Source organism: Arachis stenosperma, chromosome 1, assembly GCF_014773155.1.
Source record: "Arachis stenosperma cultivar V10309 chromosome 1, arast.V10309.gnm1.PFL2, whole genome shotgun sequence".
Classification (NCBI taxonomy): domain Eukaryota; kingdom Viridiplantae; phylum Streptophyta; class Magnoliopsida; order Fabales; family Fabaceae; genus Arachis; species Arachis stenosperma.
In genome coordinates, this window is record NC_080377.1 from 60600409 (window position 1) to 60612223 (window position 11815).

The 11815-nt window shown below is 39.3% G+C and overlaps 1 non-coding gene across 1 annotated transcript; it reads left to right on the forward strand.

Moving 5' to 3' along the window:
- The first annotated feature begins 9794 nt into the window (after positions 1 to 9794).
- LOC130956822 (small nucleolar RNA R71) lies at positions 9795 to 9902 on the forward strand. Its single transcript, XR_009077212.1, has one exon. It is a non-coding gene; the product is annotated as a small nucleolar RNA R71 (small nucleolar RNA).
- The last annotated feature ends 1913 nt before the right edge of the window (positions 9903 to 11815 follow it).

Below are 11815 nucleotides of genomic sequence, written 5' to 3' on the forward strand. Positions count from 1 at the left end.
TCTCAGCCAGCCAGATTTCAACAAATCATCATGAAACTCTAGAATTCATCTTCAAGAATTTCGAAAAAAAATACCTAATCTAAGCAACAAGATGAACCGTCAGTTGTCCAGCCTGAACAATCCCCGGCAACGGCGCCAAAAACTTGGTGCGCGAAATTGTGAACTATACTTTTTCACAACTCTCATAATCCCTGGTAATGGCTCCAAAAACTTGGTGCGCTCAATACCATGGCATTACACAACTTCGCACAACTAACCAGCAAGTGCACTGGGTCGTCCAAGTAATAAACCTTACGTGAGTAAGGGTCGATCCCACGGAGATTGTTAGTATTGAAGCAAGCTATGGTCATCTTGTAAATCTTAGTCAGGCAAACTCAGATGTATATGGTGATGAACGAAAATAACATAAAAGATAAAGATAGTGATACTTATGTAATTCATTGGTAGGAACTTCAGATAAGCGCATGAAGATGCCTTCCCTTCCGTCTCTCTGCTTTCCTACTGTCTTCATCCAACCCTTCTTACTCCTTTCCATGGCAAGCTCGTGTAGGGTCTCACTGTTGTCAGCAGCTACCTCCCATCCGCGCAGTGAAAGCTAATGCACACACTCTGTCACAGTGCTGCCAATCACCGGTTTGGTTCCCTCCCCTACCGGAATAGAATAGCTCTTTTGCGTCTGTCACTAACGCCCAGTAGGTTACAGGTTTGAAGCACGTCACAGTCATTCAATCATTGAATCCTACTCAGAACACCACAGACAAGGTTAGACCTTCCGGATTCTCTTGAATGCTGCCATCAGTTCTTGCCTATACCACGAAGACTCTGATCTCACGGAATGGCTGGCTCGTTTGTCAGGCGAGCACTCGGTTGTCAGGCGATCAACCATGCATCATGCAATCAGAAATCCAAGAGATATTCACTAAGTCTCAGATGCTTGTAGAACAAGAATGGTTGTCAGTCACCTTGTTCATGTTGAAGAACGAGTGATATCTTGGTAAAAGAACAAGTGGAATTGAATGGAAGAACAATAGTAATTGCATTAATACTCGAGGTACAGCAGAGCTCCACACCTTAATCTATGGTGTGTAGAAACTCCACCGTTGAAAATACATAAGCATAAGGTCTAGGCATGGCCGAATGGCCAGCCTCCCAATGATCTAAGAACAAAATGTCCAAAGATGATCTAGAGATCTAAAAGTGATCAAAAGATTTCTATACAATAGTAAAAGGTCCTACTTATAAGAAACTAGTAGCCTAGGGTGTACAGAAATGAGTAAATGACATAAAAATCCACTTCCGGGCCCACTTGGTGTGTGTTTGGGCTGAGCAATGAAGGAATTTCGTGTAGAGACTCTTCTTGGAGTTAAACGCCAGCTTTTAATCCAGTTTGGGCGTTTAACTCCCATTTAGGTGCCAGTTCCGGCGTTTAACGCTGGGATTTCTTGGGGTGACTTTGAACGCCGGTTTGGGCCATCAAATCTTGGGCAAAGTATGGACTATTATATATTGCTGGAAAGCCCAGGATGTCTACTTTCCAACGCCGTTGAGAGCGCGCCAATTGAGCTTCTGTAGCTCCAGAAAATCCACTTCGAGTGCAGGGAGGTCAGAATCCAACAGCATCTGCAGTCCTTTTCAGTCTCTGGATCAGATTTTTGCTCAGGTCCCTCAATTTCAGCCAGAAAATACCTGAAATCACAGAAAAACACACAAACTCATAGTAAAGTCCAGGAAAGTGAATTTTAATTAAAAACTAATAAAAATATACTAAAAACTAACTAGATCATACTAAAAACATACTAAAAACAATGCCAAAAAGTATACAAATTATCCGCTCATCACCTTCCCGACTTGTGCGTGCGCACAGGGCTGTGCGTCCACACAGGTCATAAATCTTTATTGATGTGCGCGCACATAACCTATGCTAGAGCTGCTACCAGAGCCCTTTTTTCTTCTTGTGCGTATCCACAGGACTGTGCTTCCGCACAGAATAACATTTTTGCAGGGTTGTGTGTGTGCACAAGGCTCTGTGTGCGCACATATCAGAAATTCTAAAATTATGCAACTTTGCAGAATTTCAGATTTTCAACACCAACTTTGATTGATCATAGCTTCCTTTACAAAATTCTGATTTTCGGAAACTTTATATCGATTAAAAGGGTTTTCAAAGATCTTTAATTCTAGACAAATTTCAACAAATTTTGAAAACCGAGCCCAAAGTTATGATCAGACAAAATTCACTAAAAATCCATTTTTACCCAAAATCTCACAAACTCAATTTTTAACCACACCTCAATCCAATACCAATTCAATCACATATCAACCATACCAAAAAAGTCCAAAATTTATACAAACACTACCACAACCATTTTCTCACTCACACAACCTTCTAAACCATTCAACAATTCTAAATCCAACCTAACTCACATTTTTCAAATTTCCATTGACCTTATTAACATCAACATGACTTCTCACCACTTTCATCATTATTCAACTATACCACATCCAACACTTAGTATCTCAATTTATCAACTCCTTCAACACTTATCACTCCAAACATCAAATATAAAATACTATAATCAATCTTTCACCAACATCTTCACCAATCATCATTCTTTCACTATCAATGTTCATCAATTCCAATAATTTATTACCAAACAATAACTAACATTAACCAACATCATAATACATCATTAGCACCAATAGTCCTCGACAATTACCACCATCATACATATACCACAACAACCACATATCCAATTTAATCATATCCTATGGGCCATTAGCCTAAGTGTCCATGAACATTACATATTACATAAAAATACTGAAACCATACCTTGACCGATTCCCAAACGCACTTAACACTAAAACGAAGCCACTAAGCTTGATCCAAGGCCTCAACCAACTCCAATAAACCCCAAAGCTCAAACTAACAACACATATATATACTAACATCAAAACCTAAGATATACAAAATAACTAAACCCAAGGGTTTAGTAGAACCTTACCTTATCCAATGAGAGTAGGGGTAGAATCCAACAATTACCCGTTACTAGAGAACACCTAAACAACCAAAACCACAAAATCTACTAAAAAACCAAACATAAAAATGCACATAACCTAGGGCACGAAACTAGTAAGTGAGATGCGATTTCTTACCAGTTTGCTTAGATAGAAACGTAGAGCTCGTCGAGAGCTTCACGTGGTCGCAAATGGCTTGTCAATCGGAGCTCCGGATCAAAAGTTATGGCTCCTGGAAGATGGAGGTGAATAGTGCACTCTCTCTTCTTCCTCCCTTCTCTCTTACCAGTGCCGGCCCCTTTCTCTTTTTGGGGAGAAAATGAGCTGAAAAGCTCATTAAAGGAGCTTATATATGTTGGACCTTGGGCTCGGTTTGGTCCTGGTCAAACTCGTTAGCGTTTTTGGTCTGTTTGGCCTACTTTGGGCCAAAATCTTTAAGATTAGTGTCCGATTTTTTATTCTAAATTATTTTTATCCTTTCAAAACAATAAATCAATTTTTAAAATATTATTTTCCAAAATACGCGGTACTGGATAGACTAGAGCCGGTACTGCCAGCTTAAGCGCCAGTACGCATTTTCACAGAAACTTTTCGAAAGAAAATACATTTTTTAACTCAGAAAATTCACTGAAATCAAATTTCACATTTATATTTTCAAATTAAAACTTCTAAATTTTGAATATATTCTGGGCACTAAAACTACTTTATTAAAATGATTTTACATGAAAATGCAGGTTCTTACAGTCGAGGCCCGAGAGGCAAAGGAGGAGAGATGAGCAGAGAATAGAGTAGAGGCAAGACCAAATAGCGCTGCCGGGAGTGCGATTCGGTGAGGACTGGCGAGAATCGTGATGAGATAGGGACCGGTAACTGGGAGACCGATGACGATGAGCTGCAATAGAGGAGAGATGAACAGAGGATAGAGTAGAGGAAAGACCAAACAGCGCCGCCGGGAGTGCGATTCGGTGAGAACTGGCAAGAATCGTGATGATGAGATAGGGACTGGCGACTGGGAGACCAACGACGAAGAGCTGCTGAAGGCTGAATGAAGTCGAGGGTCAGGGACAGGGTCTCACTCTCAACTCTCAAGGTCAGGGAAGGGAAATTAGTGCCATGGTGCACGAAATTGTGATCTCAATGGCGCCAACAGCTTAGTACGCACAATTGTAATATCACTCTTCTTCACAACTTCACACAACTAACCAGCAAGTGCACTGGGTCGTCCAAGTAATAAACCTTACGTGAGTAAGGGTCGATCCCACGGAGATTGTTGGCTTGAAGCAAGCTATGGTCATCTTGTAAATCTCAGTCAGGCGGATTCAAATGGTTATAGAATTTTGATAATTAAAAGATAAATGAAATGTAAAATAAAGATAGAGATACTTATGTAAATCATTGGTGGGAATTTCAGATAAGTGTATGGAGATGCGTTATTCCTTCTAAATTTCTGCTTTCCTACTGCCTTCATCCAATCCTTCATACTCCTTTCTATGGCAAGCTGTATATTGGGCATCACCGTTGTCAATGGCTACTTCCCGTCCTCTCAGTGAAAATGGTCCTCTACGGTTTCTGTACGGCTAATCAACTGTCGGATTGCTCGTCTCGGATGAAAAATACCATGCACAGATATCGTATGGCTAATCAACTATTGGTTCTCGATCATGTAGGAATAGGATTTACTATCCTTTTGCGTCTGTCACCACGCCCTACAGTCGTGAGTTTGAAGCTCGTTACAGTCATCCCATCCCAGATCCTACTCGGAATACCACAGACAAGGTTTAGAGTTTCTGGATCTCAAGAATGCTGCCAATTGATTTTAGCTTATACCACGAAGACTCTGATCACACGGAATGGAGGGATCTGTTGTCAGGAGAGGCAACCATGCATCGTGGACTAGGAATCCAAGAGATACACACTCTAGCTTTTGCAGGTAGAACGGACGTGTTTGTCAGGCATGCGTTCATAAGTGAAAATGGTGATGAGTTTCACGGATCATCACATTCAACAGGTTGAAGTGCGAGTGAACATCTTAGAATAAGAATAAGCATGAATTGAGTAGAAAACAGTAGTAATTGCATTAATACTCGAGGAACAACAGAGCTCTACACCCTTAATCTATGGTGTGTAGAAATTTCACCGTTGAAAATACATAAGTGATAAAGGTCCAGGCATGGCAGTGAGGCCAGCCCCCAATGTCTAAGATCACATAAACTGATCAAAGATAGATACCAGGATCGAAATACAATAGTTAAAAGTCCTATTTATACTAGACTAGTTACTAGGGTTGAGTAAATGATGCAGAAATCCACTTCCGGGCCCACTTGGTGTGTGCTTGGGCTGAGCCTTGAAGCTTTCACGTGTAGAGATCTTCCTTGGAGTTAAACGTCAGTTTGTAACTTGTTTCTGGCATTTAACTCTGCTTTGCAACTTATTTCTGGCGTTTAACGCCAGAATAGGGCAAAAAGCTGGCGTTAAACGCCAGTTTGCATCGTCTAAACTCGGAAAAAGTATGAACTATTATATATTGCTGGAAAGCCCTGGATGTCTACTTTCCAACGCAGTTGAGAAACGCTATTTGGACTCCTGTAGATCCAAAAATTTTATTTTGAGTGCAGAGAGGTCAGAATCCAACAGCATCAGCAGTCCTTCTTCAGCCTCTGAATCAGATTTTTGCTCAGGTCCCTCAATTTCAGCCAGAAAATACATGAAATCATAGAAAAACACACAAACTCATAGTAAAGTCCAGAAATGTGAATTTTGCTTAAAAATAAATAAAAATATACTAAAAACTAACTAAATTATACTAAAAACTATGTAAAAATAAGGCCAAAAAAAGTATAAATTATCCGCTCATCACAACACCAAACTTAAATTGTTGCTTGTACCCAAGCAACTAAAAACAAAATAGGATAAAAAGAAGAGAATATACAATGAATCTCACAATATCAATGAAACTTAGTCCCAATTAGATGAACAGGGCTAGTAGCTTTTTGCTTCTGAACAGTTTTGGCATCTCACTTTATCCTTTGAAATTCAGAATGATTGGCATCTATAGGAACACAGAATTTTGGATAATATTGATTCTCCTAGTTTAGTATGTTGATTCTTGAACACAGCTACTTTATGAGTCTTGGCCGTGGCCCTAATCACTTTGTTTTCCAATATTACCACCGGATACCTAAATGCCACAGACACATAACTGGGTGAACTTTTTTAGATTGTGACTCAGCTTTGCTAAAGTCCCCACTTAGAGGTGTCAAGAGTTCTTAAGCACACTTTTTTTTCTTTGGATCACAACTTTAACCACTCAGTCTCAAGCTTTTCACTTGGACCTTCATGCCACAAGCACATGGTTAGGGACAGCTTGATTTAGCCGCTTAGGCCTGGATTTTATTTCCTTGGGCGCTTCTATCCATTAATGCTCAAAGCCTTGGATCCTTTTTACCTTTGCCTTTTGGTTTAAAGGGCTATTGGCTTTTTCTGCTTGCTTTTTTTTTCTTTCTTTTTTTTTCTTTTTTTTACTGCTTTTTTTTTGCTTCAAGAATCAATTTCATGATTTTTCAGATTATCAATAACATTTCTCTTTGTTCATCATTCTTTCAAGAGCCAACAATTTTAACATTCATAAATTTCACTATAAAAAATATGCACAGTTCAAGCATTCATTCAGAAAACAAAAAGTATTGCCACCACATCAAAATAATTAAACTAATTTTAAGATAAAATTTGAAATCCAAGTACTTCTTGTTCTTTTGTAATTAAGCACATTTTTCATTTAAGATAGGTGAAGGATTCATGGAATTATTCATAGCTTTAAGACATAGACAGTAGACACTAATGATCATGTAATGAAGACACAAACATAGATGACACAATAAGCATAAAAACCGAAAACAGAAAAATAAATAGACAAGAAGATTAAGGAATTAGTTCACCTTAGTGTGGGTGGCGTCTTCCACTTGAAGAACCAATGGTGCTCTTGAGCTCCTCTATGTCTCTTCCTTGCCTTTGTTGCTCCATCCCTAGTGCTTTTGGTGCTTCTATCCTTAGTTGCTCCCAATAATTGTGTGGAGGAAAATATATCCCTTGAGATATCTCAGAAATTTCTTAATGAGGGACTTCCTCATGCTCTTATTGAGGTCCATGAGTGGGCTCTCTTATTTGCTCCATCCTTTTCTTAGTGATGGGCTTGTCTTCATCAATGAGGATGTGTTCCTCTATGACAATTCTAGCTGAATTTCACAGAGATCACCTTTTTCTTGGCCACAACTTCATAGAAGTGGTCTTGATGGACCTTTGAGATGAATCTCTCCATCTTCCATGACTCGGAGATGGAAGCTTTTGCCTTCTCTTTCCTCTTTCTAGAGGTTTCTCCAGCCTTAGGTGCCATAAATGGTTATGGAAAAACAAAACGCAATGCTTTTACCATACCAAACTTAAAAGGTTTGCTCGTCCTCGAGTAAAAGAAGAAAGAAAGAAGGGAAAGAAGAAGAAAAATAGAGGAGATGAAGGAAGTGAAGTCGGCCAAGAGGGGGGAAAGGTATATGTGTTGTGTGAATATGAACGAGTAGTAAGGGGTTTATATAGGGGTGAGGGGAGGGTTGGGTTTCTGTTATTAGGGTTGGGCTTTTGGGGATGAGATATGGAGGTGATTGGTGAAGAGGTGATGGGGAAGAGTGTTGTGGGAGGGTAGGTGGGAATCCTGTGGGGTCCATAGATCCTGAGGAGTAAAGGATGTATCATCCCTGCTCCTATTAGCGTGTAAACGCCTTTACAGTGCAATCCTGGTGTTTAACGCCAGATTGTAGCCTGTTTCTTGCATTTAACGCTAGTCTGGTGCTTGTTTCTGGCGTTTAACACCCAGAATGGTGCCAGACTGGGCGTTAAACGCCCATTCTACTACCCTTACTGGCGTTTAAATGACATTAAATTTCTCCTATAGGGTGTGCTATTTTTAATGCTGTTTTTTATTTTTCTTTAATTTTTGCAGCTCTTTTTGTGACTCCACATGATCATCAACCTAAAAAAAATGAAAATAAGAAATAACATAGATAAAAATTGGGTTGCCTCCCAATAAGCTCTTCTTTAATGTCAATAGCTTGACAGTGGGCTCTCATGGAGCCTCACAGATATTCAGAGCATTATTGGGACCTCCTAACACCAAACTTAGAGTTTGGATGTGGGGGTTCAACACCAAACTTAGAGTTTGACTATGGGGGCTTTGTTTGACTCTGTATTGAGAGAAGCTTTTCATGCTTCCTCTCCATGGTTGCAGAGGGAGATCCTTGAGTCTTAAACACAAGGTAGTCCTCATTCAATTGAAGACCAACTCTCCTTTGTCCACATCAATCACAGTTTTTGTTGTGGCTAGGAAGGGTCTTCCAAGGATGATGGATTCATCCTCATCCTTCCCAGTGTCTAGGATTATGAAATCAGTAGGGATGTAAAGGCCTTTGACCTTTACTAGCACGTCCTCTACCTGTCCATAAGCCTTTGTCATGGATTTGTCTGCCATCTCTAATGAGAATTTGGCAGCTTGTACCTCAAAGATTCCAGTTTCTCCATTACAGAGAGTGGCATTATGTTTATGCCTGACCCCAGGTCACACAAAGCCTTTTCAAAGGTCATGGTGCCTATGTTACAGGGAATTAGGAATTTACTAGGATCCTGTTTCTTTTGAGGTAATGTCTGCCTAACCAAGTCATTCAGTTCATTGGTGAACAAGGGGGGTTCATCCACCCAAGTCTCATTACCAAATAACTTGGCATTCAACTTCATGATTGATCTAAGGTACTTAGCAACTTACTCTTCAGTAATATCTTCATCCTCCTCAGAGGAAGAATATTCATCAGAGCTCATGAATGGCAAAAGTAGGTTCAATGGAATCTCTATGGTCTCTAGATGAGCCTCAGATTTTTTAGGTTCCTCAAATGGGAACTCCTTTTTGTCCAGAGGACGTCCCATGAGGTTTTCCTTACTGGGATTCACGTCTTCCTCCTCCTCTGTGCATTCGGCCACACCAAGTAAGGTTATGGCCTTGCATTATCTTTTTGGATTCTCTTCTGTATTGCTTGGGAGAGTACTAGAAGGAGTTTCAGTGACTCTTTTACTCACCTGGCCCACTTGTGCCTCTAAATTTCTAATGGAGGACCTTATTTCATTCATGAAACTTAGAGTGGCCTTAGATAGATCAGAGACTATATTTGCTAAGCTAGAGGGGCTCTGCTCAGAATTCTCTGTCTATTGCTGAGAAGATGATAGAAAAGACTTGCTATTGCTAAACCTGTTTCTTCCACCATTATTAAAGCCTTGTTGGGGCTTTTGTTGATCTTTCCATGAGAAATTTGGATGATTTCTCCATGAGGGATTATAGGTGTTTTCATAGGCTTCACCCATGTAATTCACCTCTGCCATGTAGGGTTCTCAGGATCATAGGCTTCTTCTTCAGAAGATGCCTCTTTAGTACTGTTGGATGCATTTTGCAAACCATTCAGACTCTGAGAAATCAAATTGACTTGTTGAGTCAACATTTTGTTCTAAGCCAATATGGCATTTAGAGCATCAATTTCAAGAACTCCCTTCCTCTGAGGTGTCCCATTACTTACAGGATTCCTTTCAGAAGTGTACATGAACTGGTTATTTGCAACTATGTCAATGAGTTCCTGAGCTTCTGTAGGCATTTTCTTCAGGTGAATGGATCCACCTGCAGAACGGTCTAATGACATCTTAGATAATTCAGACAGACCATCATAGAATATATCCAGGATGGTCCATTCTGAAAGCATGTTAGAAGGACACTTCTTGGTCAGTTGCTTGTATCTTTCCCAAGCTTCATAGAGGGATTCACCATCTTTTTGTTTGAAGGTTTGAACATCCACTCTAAGCTTGCTCAACTTTTGAGGAGGAAAGAACTTGGCTAAGAAAGCCGTGACCAACTTATCCCAAGAGTTCAGGCTATCTTTAGGTTGAAAGTCCAACCATATTCTAGCTCTGTCTCTTACAGCAAAAGGGAAAAGTATAAGCTTATAGACCTCGGGATCAACTCCATTGGTCTTAACAGTATCACAGATCTGCAAGAATTCAGTTAAGAACTGGAAAGGATCTTCTGATGGAAGTCCATGAAACTTGCAATTATGTTGCATCAGAGAAACTAATTGAGGCTTTAGCTCAAAATTGTTTGCTCCAATGGCAGGGATTGAGATGCTTCTTCCATGGAAGTTGAAATTTGGTGCAGTAAAGTCACCAAGCATCTTCTTTGCACCCCCACCATTGTTATTGGGTTTGGCCATCTCTACTTCTTTTTCAAAAATTTCAGTAAAGTCCTCTTCAGAGTGTTGTGTTTTAGCTTCTCTTAGCTTCCTCTTCAGAGTCCTTTAAGGTTCAGGATCTGCTTCAACAAGAATGTCCTTGTCCTTGCTCCTGCTCATATGAAAAAGAAGAGAACAGAAAAGGAGAGGAATCCTCTATGTCACAGTATAAAGATTCCTTAATGTGAGTAGAAGAAGAAAAGAATAGCAGAATGAGGAGAAAAATTCGAACACAGAGGAGAAGAGAGGGTTCGAATTTTTAGATGAAGAGAAGTGTTAGTAAATGAATAAATAAATAGAAGGAGATGAGAGAGAGGAGTTTTCAAAAATTGTTTTTGAAAAATGGTTAGTGATTTTCGAAAATTAGAGATAGAAAAGTAGTTAGGTGGTTTTGAAAAAAATAAGAAACAAACAAAAAGTCAATTAGTTAGTTGAAAAAGATTTGAAAATCAATTTTGAAAAGATAAGAAGTTAGAAAATATTTTGAAATTAATTTTGAAAAAGATATAATTTGAAAAAGATATGTTTGAAAAGAAATGATTGAAAAGATATGATTAAAAAGATATGATTGAAAAGATATGGTTGAAAAATATTTGATTGAAATTTATTTTGAAAAAGATTTGAAAAAGATTTGATTTTTAAAATTAAAACTGATTACTTGACTAACAAGAAAATAAAAAATATGATTCTAGAATTTAAAGATTGAGCCTTTCTTAACAAGAAAGTAACAAACTTCAAAATTTTGAATCAATCACATTAATTGTTAGTAAAGTTTTCGAAATTTTGAAATGAAATTAAGAAAAAGATTTTAAAAATCAATTTAAAAAAAATTTCGAACAAATAAAAGAAAAGATGAAAAAGATTTGATTTTTGAAAAAGTTTTGAAAAGATAAGGCAAAAGCAAATGAACAAGCAAAAGCAAATATTTACAATAACCAATAATATTGCACACGTTTGTAATTCCTCGACAACGTCGCCTGTTCATACCCTGGGTCGAGCTATCCGACCTGGGATGATTCGAGATAAAGCGACCAACCTCTTCAGGTCAAACTATCCGACCTCTTTTCAAAGAGCTCGGCCAAATCGACAGGAGAGCCCAAATAGAGGAGTACGACCCGAATCCTAAGGCAGCCCAAGCCTATAGGATAGAGGCGGTTCAGTTGAAGATACGCTGACCTCAACTCAAAGATAAAGATAAGATAAGATAACTAACTTATCTTATCCAAAATGGTGACGTCTCACCACTATAAATACACTGGAGCACCCAGGTATAACTCATACTCTGATTCTACTCAATACCTGCTTAATACCCTTGCTAACTTAAGCATCGGAGTCCCTTGCAGGTACCCCCCACCCTCCGGGGACGAAGGATCAGCACCATCACCAGGTCCAACAAGTCAGACACACCAGCTCCGGCCGCTACACAGCTGCCGGACACGTCGGCTCTGACCAGCACAGAAGATCTCGTCCGATATCGACCTACAGTTTCAGGT